The sequence below is a fragment of the Merops nubicus genome, unplaced genomic scaffold (assembly GCF_000691845.1).
Source record: "Merops nubicus isolate BGI_N331 unplaced genomic scaffold, ASM69184v1 scaffold4347, whole genome shotgun sequence".
In the NCBI taxonomy this organism is placed as follows: domain Eukaryota; kingdom Metazoa; phylum Chordata; class Aves; order Coraciiformes; family Meropidae; genus Merops; species Merops nubicus.
In genome coordinates this window covers 115,256-132,780 of record NW_008620964.1, presented here as the reverse complement: position 1 = coordinate 132,780, position 17,525 = coordinate 115,256, and the positions used below count along the sequence as shown (strand labels likewise).

Here is a 17,525-nt window from a genome sequence, read left to right as displayed (position 1 = left end):
GCCTGAACGTAGCCCTGGTAGTCATGATGAAAGGGATACAATGAGTCTGTGATAAAAAGAATTCTTAGACCCACATATCAACTCTTAGTACTCCAGTACTTTTCTTCTAAATTTCTGACCCTTTTCCACTTATCTAAAGACCCTATGCAGGAGATACCAAAGTCTATCCTCCTGCAACAGCATGGAGGAGGACCCTGGTCTGAAGAATTGGATGCAGTGTTTAAGCTTGCAGATATTCTAGCAGATTTACAATGTGTGCATGTACATGAGAATAAGCAAAGTCCTTCAGTTTTCCCCATCCAGTTCTCTTCATGATTATTCCACCCCAGTAAGCAATCTATTATCTTCTGAACTGACTTATTCTTCACATTTAGAAACTCTTTTCGCACTATTAAGTGAATGATGCTCTCCAAACACCAGACACATATTACATACAATTAGACTTCTAAATCTAAGATTAGGGTAATAAAAACTTGCCAGAATTAATGCTGTAATAATAACACTTATGTAAATGTTTCTAAATGAAAGGAAAAAAAAAAAGGAGCTTTCACCCTTTGGTAAAATTCTGTACAATTCAGCACAATCCATGGCAATGGGTATGAGTGTTTTTTTACAGTGATTTCTTTTTTTTTTTTTTGAACAGGAAGGAAGTCTGCCCCAGCATGAAAAAAAACAACAGATATTAAATTTTGGGTGGTGCTTATATTTAGGAGCAGAATTCATAAGGTGCAAAAACATCAGAAATTCACTAAGACGTTTTGTTTAGTAAGTGAGTAACTTCTACTAGCTTAATTATTCTTATGAAAAAAATAAGCAAATGGAAAATGTGCTATATTAAGTTACAGTTGTCTGTTTTAGTATTTAACTGAGTTTTAACTGAGGTTGAATTGAGATTTCCAATCATATTTTGATCTTATCTAGATTAAAATAGTCAGTGGGACTATGCCAGATTTACACTGACATCAATAAAATAATTTTATGTTTGTTTGTTTTGTTTCTTATCATTGGAAAAACTCTGCAGAAGTAATGACAGGTTTGTTTTTGTTTTTTTTTTTTTTGGGAACCATGTTATAGCATAAGTTTCTGTATATGACTATAAAACATTCTTATCTATGCTGTAAGCTCCATGAAGATGGGGCACCAGTATTTTGTGAAAAAGAACCACATTATCCTCATTAAATAATGGACCAGCTTATTAGGTCTGCAACTATTATGAGCAGCAGAAGGAATTTCACACTCCTAAGCAGAAGCTTGCTGTTGACTTAGTGCTGTATCTGTCTATAAGCCAAAAGTATAGTGTAGTCTAGTATTTGATACAACTCTAGACCAAGACTCAGATGGTTCAGTGAATTATTTATGACCTGAGGCAGATACACCTGCCTTCCCTGCCTTTCTCACTTCTCACTCTTTGTATGTCTCTCTTTTTCAATAGGAAACTTTTTGGTAAAGACTTCTTTCTCTGTGTACACCAGTGAGCACCAACAAGCTTCAGTTTTAAGCAGAGGCTCTAAAACAGCAATATCAATAATAAACAACACCTACTATGCCATGCAAATGACTGCAAAATGGTATATAGAAAAACAATGTGGAAATAAATTAATTTGAGAAATTCAAGGTTCAGAAAATTTGATGATTCAGTCTAATTGGGCACATTAAACAAACTATATTCAAGGGATATGCTCCTGGCATGCTGTAAAGCCTTTCCCCTCTCTTTTTAAAATGAAAAATCTGGTTAATTAAATTTACTTACTAAACAGCTTGTATTACAACAGTAGAAAGTGACAGATGTCTTTCATAAAATTAGTCATATTGTGGTAATTTTACCCTCTCCCCCAAACATTGTGTGATTATGGACATATTTTCGCCTGTTAAAAAGCTATCCATCATAATTGGTAATGAATTCAATGCAAAAATGTTCTGAAAGAGAAGGTGTTCCGCATGAAATGTAGAAAAGTTTTTCTGTGACACATTTTCTCACTGCAACTTCATTCTGTGGGCTGTTAGCTGCTTGCAGAATACTGCATAATTTTAAAGGCTTATACTTATAAAGGCCAATCATGTATTAATTCATTTGGTATTCATTGAGAGACCTTTAATCATGATGGATTAATTTATTATAAATGCGGATATAATATGTTATTTCATAATATCACCACTGTAATTTAGCAATTAAACAGTCTGTTATTATTTCAATCACTGCCCAGATTTGTATCATGATACACTGTTTTGCTCCACAGTGAATTATTTTACATTACATATAGGACAATGGATTTTTTTGAAGAGTAAACCTTTGGGGAAGCAGAAATACATAAGAGAATAGTTTGCTGTGATATTCTCCTTTGCTTCTGAGATGATTCATCCTAAATACGTAGAGCCAGCTAGTCTGGGGCTTGAAGTGATTACAGGTTTGATCCAAAGCTTGCTGAAGTCAATGCTGCACTCAGCATCTCAGGCCCTGCCGTGAGTGAGAGGAGTATAAATACTTAGCAGGAAAAGGATGCAGGAAGAAGACAAAAATCAGAAAAATACAACAGCCAAGTGCAAGCTGGGGTAGCAAGAAGAAATGGTCAGGTACAAAAAAATTTAACCTATTATTTTTTGAAAGCTGAGTGAGACTCCATTAGTGCTAACCTGTACTCCTGCTCCCCAGAAGGACAAAGCTAGAACTTTCCAGAAGGCCTAGGATGAGCCCATTATACCCCCATTCTTGAGCTGCATTCATGCACAATACTTATGCCTTCTGACACTTTCATCTCCGAAGAGGAACTGGGGTACATTTGTGCTGATCCAATTTTCCCACGTCAGTTGTCTAAATGTTATGGTGAACCACATGGGATGGCCCCAGAGAGAATCTGCCTCAGAGGTATAATTTCCATATTACAGATGAGCAAACTGAGATGCTTCAAAAAGAGATATATTGCTGTGGTATCTACAGTAACTGTGGAAAGATAAGAGTTAGATTCCTTGGAAAATGATATTCAACTGTTTCTCTTTGTTCTAACCACTTGGCCTAATTTCTTTCTCTAGCACGTGCTGTTGTCATGTTTGAATTGACACCATGGCAGCATGAATCTGCACCACTTCCCACAAATTCTAAATATTTATTTTATTTTTTTTTAAGAGGAAAAGGTGGTACAAGTTGACAAGTCTGTATCTCTGACTGGACACTGGAGAACAAATTGATCTGTTACTTTGAGCTCGTTTTTTAAACTCCCTGTATTGACATTTAAGTAACTGATTCTTCTCCGTCATTGTTAGCTGTCTTTTCTCCTGCCTGTCAAGAGGTTGCTAAATTAAGATTCACAACCCAGGATACTTTTCATATGAACCCAAGAGGAGTCAATATGTTTACTTAGATAAATGGTTATTTTACAAGGTAGAGTAAAATGCATAATTTTCCGTGGTATATAAAGCCATGAAGTACAATCCATCATGAGTGACTCATTTAATCTCTGATGTATCAGTGGATGCCTTCTTCAAAGAGCAATCTGGAATAAGTGATTCATATTAGGAGATCTGAAAAAAGCTGTACAGAGAGCAAGCAAAGAGATCAGAATCAAAATTATGGTAACATATACTCGACCATATGATCACAAAATCCTGTTAAATCTTCCAGTGTATCACTGCCCCTGTCCAGAATTCACCGCCTCAAGAACAACTTCTGCTGCTTTTCCTTTTCACATTTGGACTGGATAACAGAGCTATCTGGAAGAGGAGATGAAGAGCATTTTTACAGGCTAACAAATCTACTAGAACCAATGGTTTTAATCTTTCCTTGGCTACAGAATCAAAGCCAAGTTCTCTGCAGGTGTAAATGGGATCTGCTCCACTGCCTTAGGTGGAGTTTCACTCATTTACACCATTAAAGAATTTGGCACTAAGGATGTTGAGATCAAAAGGTTCCAGTTGGCAAAGGGATGTGCAGAAGAGAATCTGTCTGGGGAAATGTTCTGGGAAGACTTATCTATGCTGTGGAAAGAGGACTTATTTTTCCTCAGAGGAGTCTTGTATTGATATATTCAAATTATATTAAATTTTGGGACATCTCTTCCGACCCTGCTAATTCTAAACTGGCCAGCTACATAGGAAGCCTGCCAAAACCCTGCAGAAGGACAACGCAGTGATGTGGTCCTCTATGTGCATTTTCACATCATCATATCATATGAACATTTTATCTTTTATTTTCCACTGACGTAACATTTATTCGTGGTCTGTATTGAATAATATCAGGATTGGAACATGTTCTGCCATAGCTGCCTGCACAGCACACACTGAAAGGAGTAGCATTACTAGTAGATGTGTTTGCATGATGCCACCTGCTGCATTGCCAGAAATAATTTTCACCTAAATTGGAACTCCTTCATATGCAATGAAGCTTTTTGCCATTATTATTTCAGAGACGACCAAGAAAGATCTGTTTATTTGTTAATAATCATTTTGGGAAATATGGGAAGCAGTGAAATATCAAGACTCAATTAGAAAAATTATCTGAACTGACATTTCAAGTCAGTAGAATAACACAACTCCCACCCCCACACACCCTCCTGCTCTGTTAAATGTGTGCAGCTGACTTCTCCAAAGGGACAGCATCAGTATATTTACACTTTTATGTCTTTGGATGCTTGTTCAAAATCCAATTTGCTCCTGGACAAGGGCGTTTAGATGAGTACCTGGTGTGTCTGTTTGGATGGATACAGATGTGCTTGGTCTGAAAGCCAGCTCCACTCCAGCAGCCCTTATCAGGTCTCATTAGCTCAGTGCCAAGAGCCAGCCTTCTTTCCTCTGATGAAGCCAGAAATTTTCCTTGCTTCTGCCCACACCCCTTTAGGTAATAGGAGGATTCTGCACCAGGGTTGCACCAGGTTAGATCAGATGTCTATCTGACCCACTGTTCTCTCTCCATCAGTGGTCAATAGCAGATGCCTAGAGCAGCCTGTAAGAATAAAGGAACCTTGTAATACTTTCCCATCTTCCAAAACCTTCTGGTTCAAGGATGTCCTGTAAATATATCCCCACTGAATTCTTATTATGCAGGTTAGGGATGTGCTTTTGTATTTGAAAACTTCCTACTTAATCTGTGCAGTCATTTCCTAGCAATTATTCCTATCTCCTCTTTCCAGGTTCCCTTTAACAGGGTTGGCAAGGTATGAAGCTGCACCTCTCTGAAGTTCAAATAAGAGTGGGTGAGTACTCTGGAGAGGAGAATCTCTTTGCTCTGTGTTTCAATTAGTTATGTCTATATTAATTAAAAAAAATCAAGGCTAGGGTTGTGTCTTAAGAACTATTGCCTCATCATTCATAATCCTTTTGTTGATAGTGTGCTCCCTTGCAGAACTATGGGTTGTAGCAACACTCTCCTTCAAAATGTTCAACCTCAGGTTGACAGCAGGTACCAGCAACAAGGCTGGATGTTGTCAGTCTGGGATTGCAGGGAGTGTATGCAGACAGATATGGGCTGTGCCATGCCAGTAAGTCTTGGAGCTATAAGGTGGTCTTTGCTTTATTCCATCTTACTGACATAATTGTAGAGGTGTGCCCACAACTAAGGTATGTACAATGCAGTAACATGAACCACTACCACCAGCACTATCAAAAACAGTTTAAGTATCTTCTGCTTTTCTTGTCAGTCCTGACAACAAGTTATCCACCCCAGGAAAACCAACTTTAAGGCAAAGCCGCATAAAGAAACTTGAAGACATGAAGGATGTTTTGAGTTAAGAAGTTCCCTAGACTAGTTTTGCAAGATGTGGAAATTAGTTCCTTTTGAAGTTTTTTCTGTCCCGCTTCAGTGTCATTTAATTTTTCCTAATGTATTTTGTGAAACTTATGCATAGATATGAATTTATATAAGATAAACCACTAGTAGGGCTCATTGATTACCATTTTTGTCCTAGTGAAATCTTTGAAGCCTAACTCATACAAATTTGTGAATCACACCTCTTGGGAAAGACTTGCCTGAGGTTTTTAATAGTTTGAGGTATGAAGTTGATTAGAAATAACAGAAAAAAAGAACTGGTTCTGTATGTTCAATCTTGTGTTCAACCAAAGATAAGTAGCTACAACACAAAAGTATATTCTTTTACTGTTGAAAGAGAAGGACAGAATGAAAATTAAACCATGACAATGTTTTTCTGTTTTATGGTGGTCAGCTTGTCTTCACACACAGAAGGGGTTTATTATGCTTGCTCCAAATCATACAGATTTTTGTTTAGATAAACACATCAATTGATGATATTTCTATGTTTTTCAAAACAGTGATATCTGTGCAGTAGATTATGAAATGTCCTAAAAGGCAAGAAAATTGTATCTGAAGCATAGGAGTACATGGACAGAATATTCCCTTCCAGAAAATAACTTTATTGGCTTATCTGAACTCAGATTTTGCAATTCTGCTGCAAAGAAGCAGTATCTGAATCTTTATATGTCAGCAGTTAGAAGAGGGAGAATTCCTAATGCAGAGATATGGTATAGAACAATACAGATGTCTAATGCTAATATTCTTTATTATATAAGCTACTACCTGTCTGCACAAAACTTTGAACTACTTCATCTATATAAGGAAATTTGAAATCTCCAAAACAATACAGGATGGTTTGCTGAAAGAATGTAGTTAACCTACACTACAGCCTCACAGAATATGGTTTTCCATAGTGTAGAAAATCCTGGCTAAAATTATTTTATCTGTGTTATGCAGAACGTTGTATGTGTTGGATCTGTAACTTTTATCATCCTTAAAGATTAGGCAGGCTCTAGAGACTATAATTTGCCATTCTGGGGCAGATGCTCAGAAGACTTCCAGGGGTCAGTCTGATTTATATCAGCAGAAGGTCTGTCAGGCTCTGATTATGTGAGTGGAACTTAAATCATCCTCAAGAAAACTAAACTGAAATAAGCACTAACACAAAACCCGCACATTTTCTCTGTAGTTCTGATGTGAGTATAGATACACTTGTGTGGCCAAAACAAGATGGTTGGTGGGTTTAGTAAAGTGTGTCTATTTTTTTCTGCATTTATTCATAATTCATTTATTAATAAAGATTTCAGCTGTGGTAGAGTCTTTATCCTACCATAACAGGAGCTCCTGGCTTCATAACTTCACTGGAGCAACCCAAATGATGAATATGAGCTGAGGAATAGAAGCCAAATCCTTCTAGGCGCAGTATATTTGTGCTTGCCAGAAAAATTATGGCCAGCTGAAGGAGCAGGAGATGGAAAGTAGCCACCTCTGTTTTGGCACTCCTCAAAGTCCACTGAGGCCACAGTACAAGCTTTTCAACTTGGACCTATATAAGTACCTTCTGAAGCTCAATACATGTATGGGAGTGGTAGCAGAGACTGATTATTTATGAGTTACTTACTAGTCCCCGACGCAGCAGTTGCCATAATGCATAGCCTCAATGCAGCTTATTCATACTCCTGGCAAGAATCTTCCTCCTGGGGAGCTGTGTTTTCAGATGTTGTCAGCCAGAACACGAGCATACTTTACTGCTTCTCTTGCAGAGTATGAGTATATTCACTCTGGGGGCAGTTTTAGCATTTGGCCCTATGCCTGGCCATCATTACTATTGGGCACTTAGACTGCACACAGTCACACTGACCAAAGTCTGTACTGAAAAGATTACATTCTCCCAAACCAATATTTTCAATTTGGCCCTCATGCTTCTGACAGCAGGAAACTTTTGGGAACGCCATAGGCAGTGTTTGCTATAAACAGCTTTACCTGAAAAACATGGCGAACAGCACATGCTTCCTGAAAGCAAGATCATACAGAAATATGGTACTCTCCAGTTAAAGGGGATGAGCTGAAGTGAAGCAGTTAAACAATATGTGCTCCACATGGCACAAAAGCTCAAACTGGCTTTAAGCAGCTCTCCTAAGAAAGCACCTGGTTAAAGTGTTTGGTGCAAACTGATAGAATTAACTTTAACTACAGAGAAGAGTATTTTCCTGCTTAGACTGCAAACAGGTTGACTCTTAAAATTTAAAAATGACATTCCAGATAGAAATGGGACTGATAAGCAGGCAGTAGCACCACGTGTGAGTGTACCCTGACTCTAAACGGGGAGGGAGCTTTGAGTTTCAAGCTGCAAGTGTTCCTGTTCATATCACAATTGCAGTCAAATGTTTTGCTCTATCTGGGCATAAAGAAGTATTAAAAATATTTGGTACAAAACTGCATATCATCACATCTATGGTTTCTCAAGGCTTTGGATTTCCAGAAACTGTACTTGTTTGTTTGCTTGGCAGAGGGGACTGACCGAAAAAAATACAATGAGACTCCAGCAACAAAACATTTACTTAGTTGCTGAACTTAAAGCATTTCTGTGGTTGCAGTGGCTTCTATGGGACTATTCCCATTCCACAATCTTAAGCACATAATTAAGGGCTTTACTGGATCAGTGCCTGAACAACCAACACTGATTTCTATTGAATGCACATTATGTTAGGGACCAATTGTAAGCTCATTAAAATGAACAGAAAGGATCCAGCAGATGTTGGATCAAGCCTTGTCTCAGGACATTCATCAGAGAAACAACATTGTCTCTTGTTTACTCTTTCACAGGTCACTGAGTTCCCAGACTCTGTATCATTGATTACATCGTATTATCAATGAAGTTAGAGATTTGCCATCGACTTCAATGTGCACAGGAGAGGGCACAAGGAAACAAAAAGCAGAATCATGTCTAATTTGTGACTCTGGGTATTGGGTATTTAAAAAGCCAACAAGAAAGGAGGCATGCTTACGAATTCATGGACGCAGAAGAGCCCCTGCTTCAGAGTGCTGTGTGCGCCCTGCAATGTGTTTGATAATGTCCATTGCATTTCTTTGGAACAGCACTGGATATGACTTGTACTCTCCCTCCCCTTCCCTCAATGCCCAGACTAATAAATCTCCCATTTGTCTCACCTGTAGTTACAATAAAGCTGTTCTCAACAGTGTTAACATCTGCCGTGGTCATTCTTCTGGGCTGAGAAAGGCAGAACGTTTTCATTGCTCGTTCATTTGTGAGCACTAGTTAAGTAAAGCTGTCACTTGTGTCCAATTATGGGTGAGGATTTTATAGCACAGTCTCCTTCCTAAAGCTGAACTGACATGGCCAAGCCCCATTTTATAGGCATTCTTAAATTCTTCCCAACCATATTTAAAATCCTTATGCTAAGAGATGGCAGGTGCCATGTGTTTTCACAGCTACATTAACAAATGCAATTTTGTGGCAACTTGACCATGCCAGTGAAGCAGTAAATTTCTGTAATCTCTATGGTTAGGAATTTCACACAGGGCTTTGCTGGGAATATGTAAAGCCCATTAGTACAGGAGCATGATGAAGATAAAATTAAAATACCTTTACAGTAAAACTAAAAAAGAAAAGAGTAAAGTCTGGGGATTTTTTTCACTGCTGAAGCAACGAAGCCTGTCAGAAGAAAATGATGGAATAATAAAAAAAAAAAAAACAACTTTGCTGGGCTCACTCAACCTACTCTTCTTTTCAAATGACTGCAACCAATTTAGGTGAGAAGTGACGATTTGGCTTAAACAAATATTAACATAGGCTTATCCTAAAGCATAACTGGGATGCAAAACTCAATCTCTTTTGCAAACCCTTACTCCCCGTTACAGTACACTTACACTGGGATAATTGTCCTTACAAATCTTTTTGCCAGCATAGGGAAATGATAGCCAAAGCTTTCCTAGTTCCTAATGTGTGCAAGTCACAATGGTGTATCTGCACACCAGTCTGTTTTGAGAGCTGTTTTGCTCAGGAGATCTGCATTTACCAGCATGAGCTTTGTTGTTGGAACTCAGACACCTTGGAGTTACCCCACCCCAACTTCAGCATCTCAGCCACCATGAGGGTTGGACGCATGTTGCATGATATGAAGAGCCAGAGGGTCGGTACAGCAGGAATGACCATTGACTTAACCTGCCTTGAAAATGGATCTATGCTGAAAAATGGAACTAATACCACTTTCCCTCCTCTGCAGCCCTTCAAACTCCTCAGGACTCCACACTGGGTCTCAGAGGTGCCACTTCCAAGGGGTATTTTTGCATATGGAGCCAGAACCAGGATTTGGTCTCTTGTTTCCAACAGATCCTGAGACAGCCGTTAGATTTTGCAGTAGGATATATCAATTACCAGCAGCAAGCAGATGAAAACCAGTAGTTAGATCTTGCACAGATTCATATATTATTGTTTTTCTGATCTGTGAGTCATTTCAGTAAGGATTTCCCAGATTTCCTATAAAATCGTGTCAGCTATAGACTTTTCTTCTTTAAAAAAAGAAAGATGTGATTCCAGCATAATGACCTCACTCCAGGGACTGGATTTTCTGGAAAGTAAAGAAAATAGCCTGCTCAGAGTGCAATACTAGCCAGGGAGAGGATTGCATTATGGATTGCTCAGAGACTTCTCCAGCAGAAACCACTTCTGCAGGTTTTACCACGGGGTTTAGGCAAAACCCCTAAAGAACACAGATCAAACAAGAAAACATCTTAGAATGCTTATAGTTTGTTGTGAGACAAGTGTTTTGAAAGTTACACTTAGCAGCTCCCTCAATCTCTTAAGACTTCACACAGGCAAGCAAGGTTGGGGCTATCAGCTCACATGCATCTACAGGCTGTGTGGCTGCACTGAAGCCAAAAAGGCTATTCACATAGTGGCCCTTTGAAGTCAGTGGAGTTTTGTCATTGATTTTGAGAGGCCCAGGATTTCATTCACAGTGTGTAAGGTTAAGCATGTGTGTAAGTCTTTGCAGGATCAAGGCTTAAATGTGTAAACCTGTTCAGCAAGAGTACCCAGCCTTTAATGTCCTGTGAATGTGTCTGTGTGACACAGGGTAGGCTCCTATTGCTCATCACTCAAGTGTAAAGGCTTCGTTTAGTATGCATATGTCCTTCATAATTTTGAGTGACTTAGGATACAGCAAAGGAAAGACATTAGTAGAGCTACTTGTTAATGGAGTGCCTATGGAAAACATTGACTGCCTCAGATTGATTAAGAGCCACTATTAATCTGTACTTCTGTCTCTTGTTATCCAAAACACAGGCAACAGGCTTTTTAGATCTCTCACTCTGTCAGTGGCTTGTACAGTGTTTATACATTAGTCACCAAAAATAGCAATGTGTAAGAGACCAAATCCTGTGTTCAGAGCTCTTTTATTAGTGTGAGCAGTTCTAGTGGTATTACCACATTTTCTGCATGCTTTAAAATCTGGCCACTGTCTTTGGCTGAATAAAGACTATTTCTGCAAAACACTGAAGAACACAGGTTCAGAACAAATCTACCTCAATGATGATCAACCATTTTATATTTACATGAACACTAGAATCCAGTTTCTCTAACTTAAACCATACCTACACTTAATCTTTAGGATGGTGAAGATTACCTATGTGAAGAGAGAAAAGAATCCTATATACATTGTCTCCACATTGCTGAATGTCTTAGCTATCTGCTGTGGTCTTGTGCCTCTAATGTATTAGCCATACTATGTATTTACAGGTCTATTAATATATATTTATGTGCTGAGACATTTATTTCTGAAATTAATCAGATTCTCCCTGAAGATAAACCTGATTGTGAAGCTATTTATGGTCATCCTTAGGTACCATTCCATCTAGGCTGCTCCAATGCTACCTCCCTCTGCTCCTTTCAACTCCCTGTTCCAGTGGGCTGTGCACCCACCAGCACCAAGCCACAACCCTTCATGCCATGTACCTGGGGCCAAGCACAGGGCCAAGAGGACACAAAGAGCTCCATCACAGCTGGCCAGATGAGACATGGGGTGAGGTACACTGTAACACTTGGGATCCATGGTTCCCTCTGGAGCAGAAACTTTTAGCACCGTAAATGCAGACTTAGCTGTACAAATTTAGGAAGCCAAATTGTCTGGAAGCTTCCAAATGAACATAGATTCCTCTGGGTAAGGGAACATACATCAGGAGCATCAGCTCATTAAAATACTAGTGCCTAAATTAGTTAGTCTTCATCATATTCATGGAGTTTCCTGACTTAATTTTTTTTTTAAAGCATTACAGCATAACTTTTAAATGCCACTGGTCTGCAAGTAGAACAATAAACCAATCACAGCGTCTCCTTCCACTACATCAGTTCAGCCTAACAAAAGTAACCATGAGGAACAAGATGAATTATACACTAAACACTTTGCCTGGAATGTGCTTGTGACAGCATCCCCCCAGCAGCCCTTGAGGACTCATGGTATATGCCAGTGACATTACCTTGTCTGTGCAATCCAGTCCTAACTTCACTATGTTTAGCTTTGCTCTAAGCCCACTGCCAGGTATATAAGGCTCAGTAAGTCACCCGTACTATGACTATTTTTCAAGGTGTTGCAATTTACAGGGTTTTAAGCACTCTTACTTCATGAAGTATTTACAAGAGAGTCAAGGAAAAGATGTCTAAATTTAGCAATGCAACAGTATGGGTAATTAAGGAAATCAGAGGAGGAGAGGAGGTTAAATGATCTGAGTCTTGAATGTGATGTCCTTCAGTGGGATTCAAAGAAAAGAGATGTTTAAAGTAGGTGAGATAAATCACTCCCTGAAAGCACCTGCTTTTTTCCCTTGCCTGTAAAAGGACCCTGAAGTGTTTAGCTCAGATGTAGGTGTTTACAGTATTGATATCTAAATTTGGATGAGGTGAATCCTACCTCTGGTGCCCAAATACCATGAACAGAGACCCAGCACTTATACAGGCAATATACAGGCAGTTGGAGATTATTTTGGGAAAGCAAATTTTAAAAATTTACATGCAGAACTTTGGGTTTCTCCCTTTTGTTACCAACCCCAAGAAAGATGACAAGAAGTGTCTTTAACAATGGGAGCAGAAATACGTGGCTCCAAGGTCTCTCGAATCACCTCAGCCTTAGGACAGGAGCTAAATTATCAGCCTATACTGGCCACAGAACATGCAAACCAACCAAGAAAGACTTTTTGTGTTAATTATATTCTAGAACTGAGCTCTCTGGGGCTCTACTTCTCTTCTAGCTTTGTTTCATTCTTGCTAATATTTTAGTGTTTACCTTAACAGAGTAAAACATTATTTATATTCTTAATCCCTGGAATCGGTTGCCCAGGGAGGTGGTTGAGGCCCCATCCCTGGGGGTCTTTAAGGCCAGGCTGGATGAGGCTCTGGGCAGCCTGATCTAGTGGGAGGTGTCTCTGCTCATGGCAGAGGGGTTGGAACTGGGTGATCCTTGTGGTCCCTTCCAACCCTTACAGATTCTGATCTGTTTTAGCAGAGGACTTTGGAGCCCTGGTGGCTCGGTGGTTGGACTTGATGATCTTGGAAGGCCCTTCCAACCTAAATGATTCTATGATTCTATGACAAATATTGTGCACTGTAGTATCTTGGGAGTGATGGGAGGCTCGTGGAAGCAGTGTGTCTTGGCCAGTGTTAGCCCACTATGTTATTGATCAACTAGCAAAGGAGGACCAGAGACTTGGGGGCACACTAAGCCAGGTACAGAGGTCTTGATTCATTTGATGATGTAGAGCTTCAAAAGTGGTGCTTGCTGAAAGGAGATCATAGCTAATTATAGAATCATAGAATGGTTTGGGTTGGAAGTGACCTCAAAGATCATCTAGCTTCAACCAGCCTGCCATGGGCAGGGACGTCTTCCACTAGACTTGATTCCATTTGATTTGTTAAATCAATCGGAAATACAGCAAACCCTTTATAATGCCATAAATCATTTGCTGTTAGAGAGAGAAATGTAAAAGTCTTTGATTACAGGAATGAGAAAAAAAAAAAAAAGTCCTCAGAGGAGGTTAAAACCTAAGGATTTTGTCATAACTTTATGATAGCTCAATTCAGCTGACCAGAAATACTAATAAATAATCTCATTCAGTTTTTGCTATGGCATATTCTTAAGTACTTCTTCAGAGTCCTGAGAAAAGTCTGAGAATCTGGCCTCTCTCAGGAGAAAGAAGCTGATGAAACCCCATCATTATTGCCCATGATAATTATTACTCCAGTGCTTCCTGCTGTGTGCAAGACAGACTTGCAGAGATTTTATATGGAGAGTTGGAGATGTGGAAGAAGTACAGTATTATGTCAGCTTTTTCCTGCACAGAAAATTCATAGTTAAGTAATCAAAGTTTCTAATTATAAAATTTCTTTAATATTTTATTAATAGGAGGTGAGGAAAGATGCCAAAACTTATGGCATTTCACAAGTAAGATTATGGGTTGATTTCTGATTGGATGACAGGGCCCTAATAATAAAACTCATAATTTTATACTACATTCCTCTAGTGATGATAGAAGTTCTTTGTGCATAATAGCCCCATTTCTATTCAGGAATCTTGTTAACAGTTGTAAACTCATATTATCATTTTTATTAGCCTAGTGTTTTCTTATTTCTGTGTTACTGACAGGAAATTACAGCAAGTTTTCTGGCTTGCTTTTTTTGTTACTATGAAAGCAATTCCATTCAGCTAGAAATTTCCAAGAACTGGGGAAAAGACAGTATTGCTAGAAGCCAACAGCAATTTAAAGTGTGCAGATTCAGTAAAAAATATATATCTAAAGACTACATTTTTTTTTTTTAAACTACAGTTATCTGATTTTTCTTAACTTTAGGAACAAATTCTTGTTGCCATACTCAACATCTAAACTGGGCTGTGCTATGTTTTCATGTTGCCCCATAACAGTAACGTTGACATCTCCTCTCTGACAGAATACCCCTGTCTGCACTCAAGCTCAACTCCATGTAGCCTCTCCCATTGGTGAGATGCCCAATATGGGCCATCAACCACCATGGACTTCTCATGTCTTTGGGTGATTAGGAAACTCATTTGAGAGTATTGGTAGTTGTTTCACCCCATTAGGCTACTTGAGCAGTGTAAAGCACTGTTTCTAGGAGAATGTGAGACTATAGCTGCATAATTTACTGTCAACAGTCTACAGTTTATTCATATTGCATCAGATACGCTTCTAACTGTCAGTTGATACTGAGTGAATAAAAACTTATTTCCATAACAAGAACGCTGAATTCAATCCTTTTCTTCTCTGGTTATAAATGGGTGGGAGTTTAGGATTACAAGGGACAAAGCCTAATTTTCTGAGCTTTGCAGACCTTGGTGTTGGGGTTGGGGGAGGCAAGTTGTCAGGGCAAAAGCAAGATGTGGGAGCTACAATGACCTCATTTCACAAGACAACAGCATTTTCTGCACAAGCCAAGCAAACCTTCAGACAAGTATTGCAGTGCCTGAAATTAAGGATGAAATAGGCAGTGATGAACTTCTGCAAGTGCAGCGCCCTTAACCCTGTGCCCTAACCAAGTTGCTGTGAAAGAATGTGATTTTCCATATGGTATTGACACGTCCCCTCCTTCTCTCCAGGGACACGAAAAGGAGTCTGTGTGTAGTCCCTGACTGCTCCTCATCTCCACTTTTCTTGCACAACTTTGCTCCTGACATGACAGTATGTATTTGGCAAAACAGACCTCTGAGTCTGGAAAGTCTGATGTATCAATCTGCAGATGATTAATTGCAAGACACTTTAAAAAAAAGTATCAAGGAAAACAGCTTTCAAGGAGTTAGATGATTGAATCATACTGGCTTTCTAACTTCATTAGATTTCTCTGAAAAATCCAATCCTATGTTCAAAAACTTTTCCTCATCATGGCCACAAACCTGTGAACAACTAACTGTAAGAGTGGTGTTTATTCTAAATACTTCAGTAAAAGTCTACACCATTCAGTCTTAAGTTTAACAACAACTAATTGCAGTTCGGCAAAGAGAGACACGAGACAATCATAAGATCCAATTCTCCTGGTACTCAGCAATTTCCTCTTAAATACAAGACAGGCTAAGCCTTCCTGTTGATTTCAGCAGGTGTTGTAGCATTTAATATTTGGCAGAATTACATCCAGAAAGCCTGAGAAAAAAAAAAAAATCACCTTATAAACTGTATAAGGGTAAATACAAAGCAAAAGTAAACCACAGCTCATTTTCTAAACAAAAATTTAAATAAATAATGTATTAGTGCCAGAAAAAGACTGGAAAGCAGACCTTGGAAATCAGGGGACTTGCAAGGCAGGAACATGTATACTACAGATCTGATTGTGTCTGTCAGGCTTGTATTCATAGGAAACTGTCTACAGCAACAACCTCATTCTTTACAAAAGCAGAGGCTGGTATTTCATCTCAAAGTTTCCCAGCTTCTTGCAATTAACCACTACAATGTTATGACAAGATATGAAGTGCAACTTCCCTCCCCCCCTTCTCCAGAAGAACAATGTAAGGGACAGCAAGAACTTTATGCAGCACTCGACAACAATAAATCCTAGATATACTGACCCCACTTGATGCAAGCTGAGAAATATTTATTTATTTTAAAAAAAAAGTTTCAGTGTTGCACTTCCCTACCTAGTAAACAGCTGAACAGGCAGAACGATACCTAAGACCATCTCCTCCACCCCCATCTCCACCCCCGTTGTATTGGTGCTTCAGGCAACGTTTGGAAAAAAAAAAATCTTACACACAAAACCCCCAACACAAGTATCTTTTCTGATAGGAGCATGGAACAGTAACCAAAAAACAATCAAGTCCTCATTGTCATAGTGCGACAATCACAGTACTGCTTCTGTTGAGCAAATAGTCAATTCACAGAAAGAAAAGCATCATGAGGACAAACATGAAAGCTGTTATTATCCATTTTAAATAATAGGAGAAGGTCACATACCAAGCAGTTACACCTTTGCATTACATCCTAACCCTCCACAGCAGGGGAACCACACTTATGACTGCGTTAGAGATACAAAAGATTTCAGCTCCAAAAAAGGATAAGATGAGGAAGGGAAAAAAAAAAAGAAATTAAATTTGTCTTACCAGCACGTTGCAGCACCAACTTGCTTGAAGGAATGTTGCTTTTACAGGTTTCTCTTTTAATTATCCTGGAAGCAGAAGGGGGGAAAAAAAATAAGACGCTGAAGCAGGGTTGTTAAATTAGCGTGTGCTAGAATCTTTTCAGTTTGTCGCAGAGTAGAAAAATACAAAAAAAAAAAAAGGAGAAAAAAAAGAAGGCTTGAAAAGAGAGAAAGAAAGAAAAAAAAAAAAAAGAAAAAGAAAGCTCAGTAATTTAAATTTGCTGTCAGTTCAGGCAGCATCGCTCTGTCCCGCCCCTCTTCCCACTGGGTTCTACTACCTGCAGGGCTGCAACTGACAGCTACTGTGCAAACAAAAAAAAAGGCAAAAAGCATGCTGGGACCATGCTGTCTGCTGTCTGAGTCTCTCTCCACTTCTGATGACTGAAAATCATTAGTGGAAAGGTTCTGTTGTTGTTTGCTGGGATTTTTAAGTTGGGTTCTTTGCATGAAATTTAATTTATTTTTAATTGATGCGAAACAGCACGTGACCAAAACTGGTAGTTGTGTTTCTAAGCTCTCCTCAGAATGGAAACTAACCTGAACAGATTGATTTGAATAGTGTGGTACACGTAGAATACACACAGACTTTTACCCTGTTGCTCTTTGCGGGCATGCATTCAGCCCTGCCTGCAATAC

The 17,525-nt window shown here is 39.0% G+C and overlaps 1 long non-coding RNA gene across 1 annotated transcript in view; it reads right to left on the bottom strand.

The window, feature by feature from the left end:
* The window catches only part of LOC103776762, a 163,194-nt gene extending 146,039 nt beyond the window's left edge, over positions 1-17,155 (bottom strand). Inside the window, exon 1 of the long non-coding RNA XR_608183.1 lies at positions 16,852-17,155. This is a non-coding gene — a long non-coding RNA (uncharacterized LOC103776762). The remainder of the gene's footprint in view (positions 1-16,851) is intronic.
* Between the last annotated feature and the right edge of the window lie 370 nt (positions 17,156-17,525).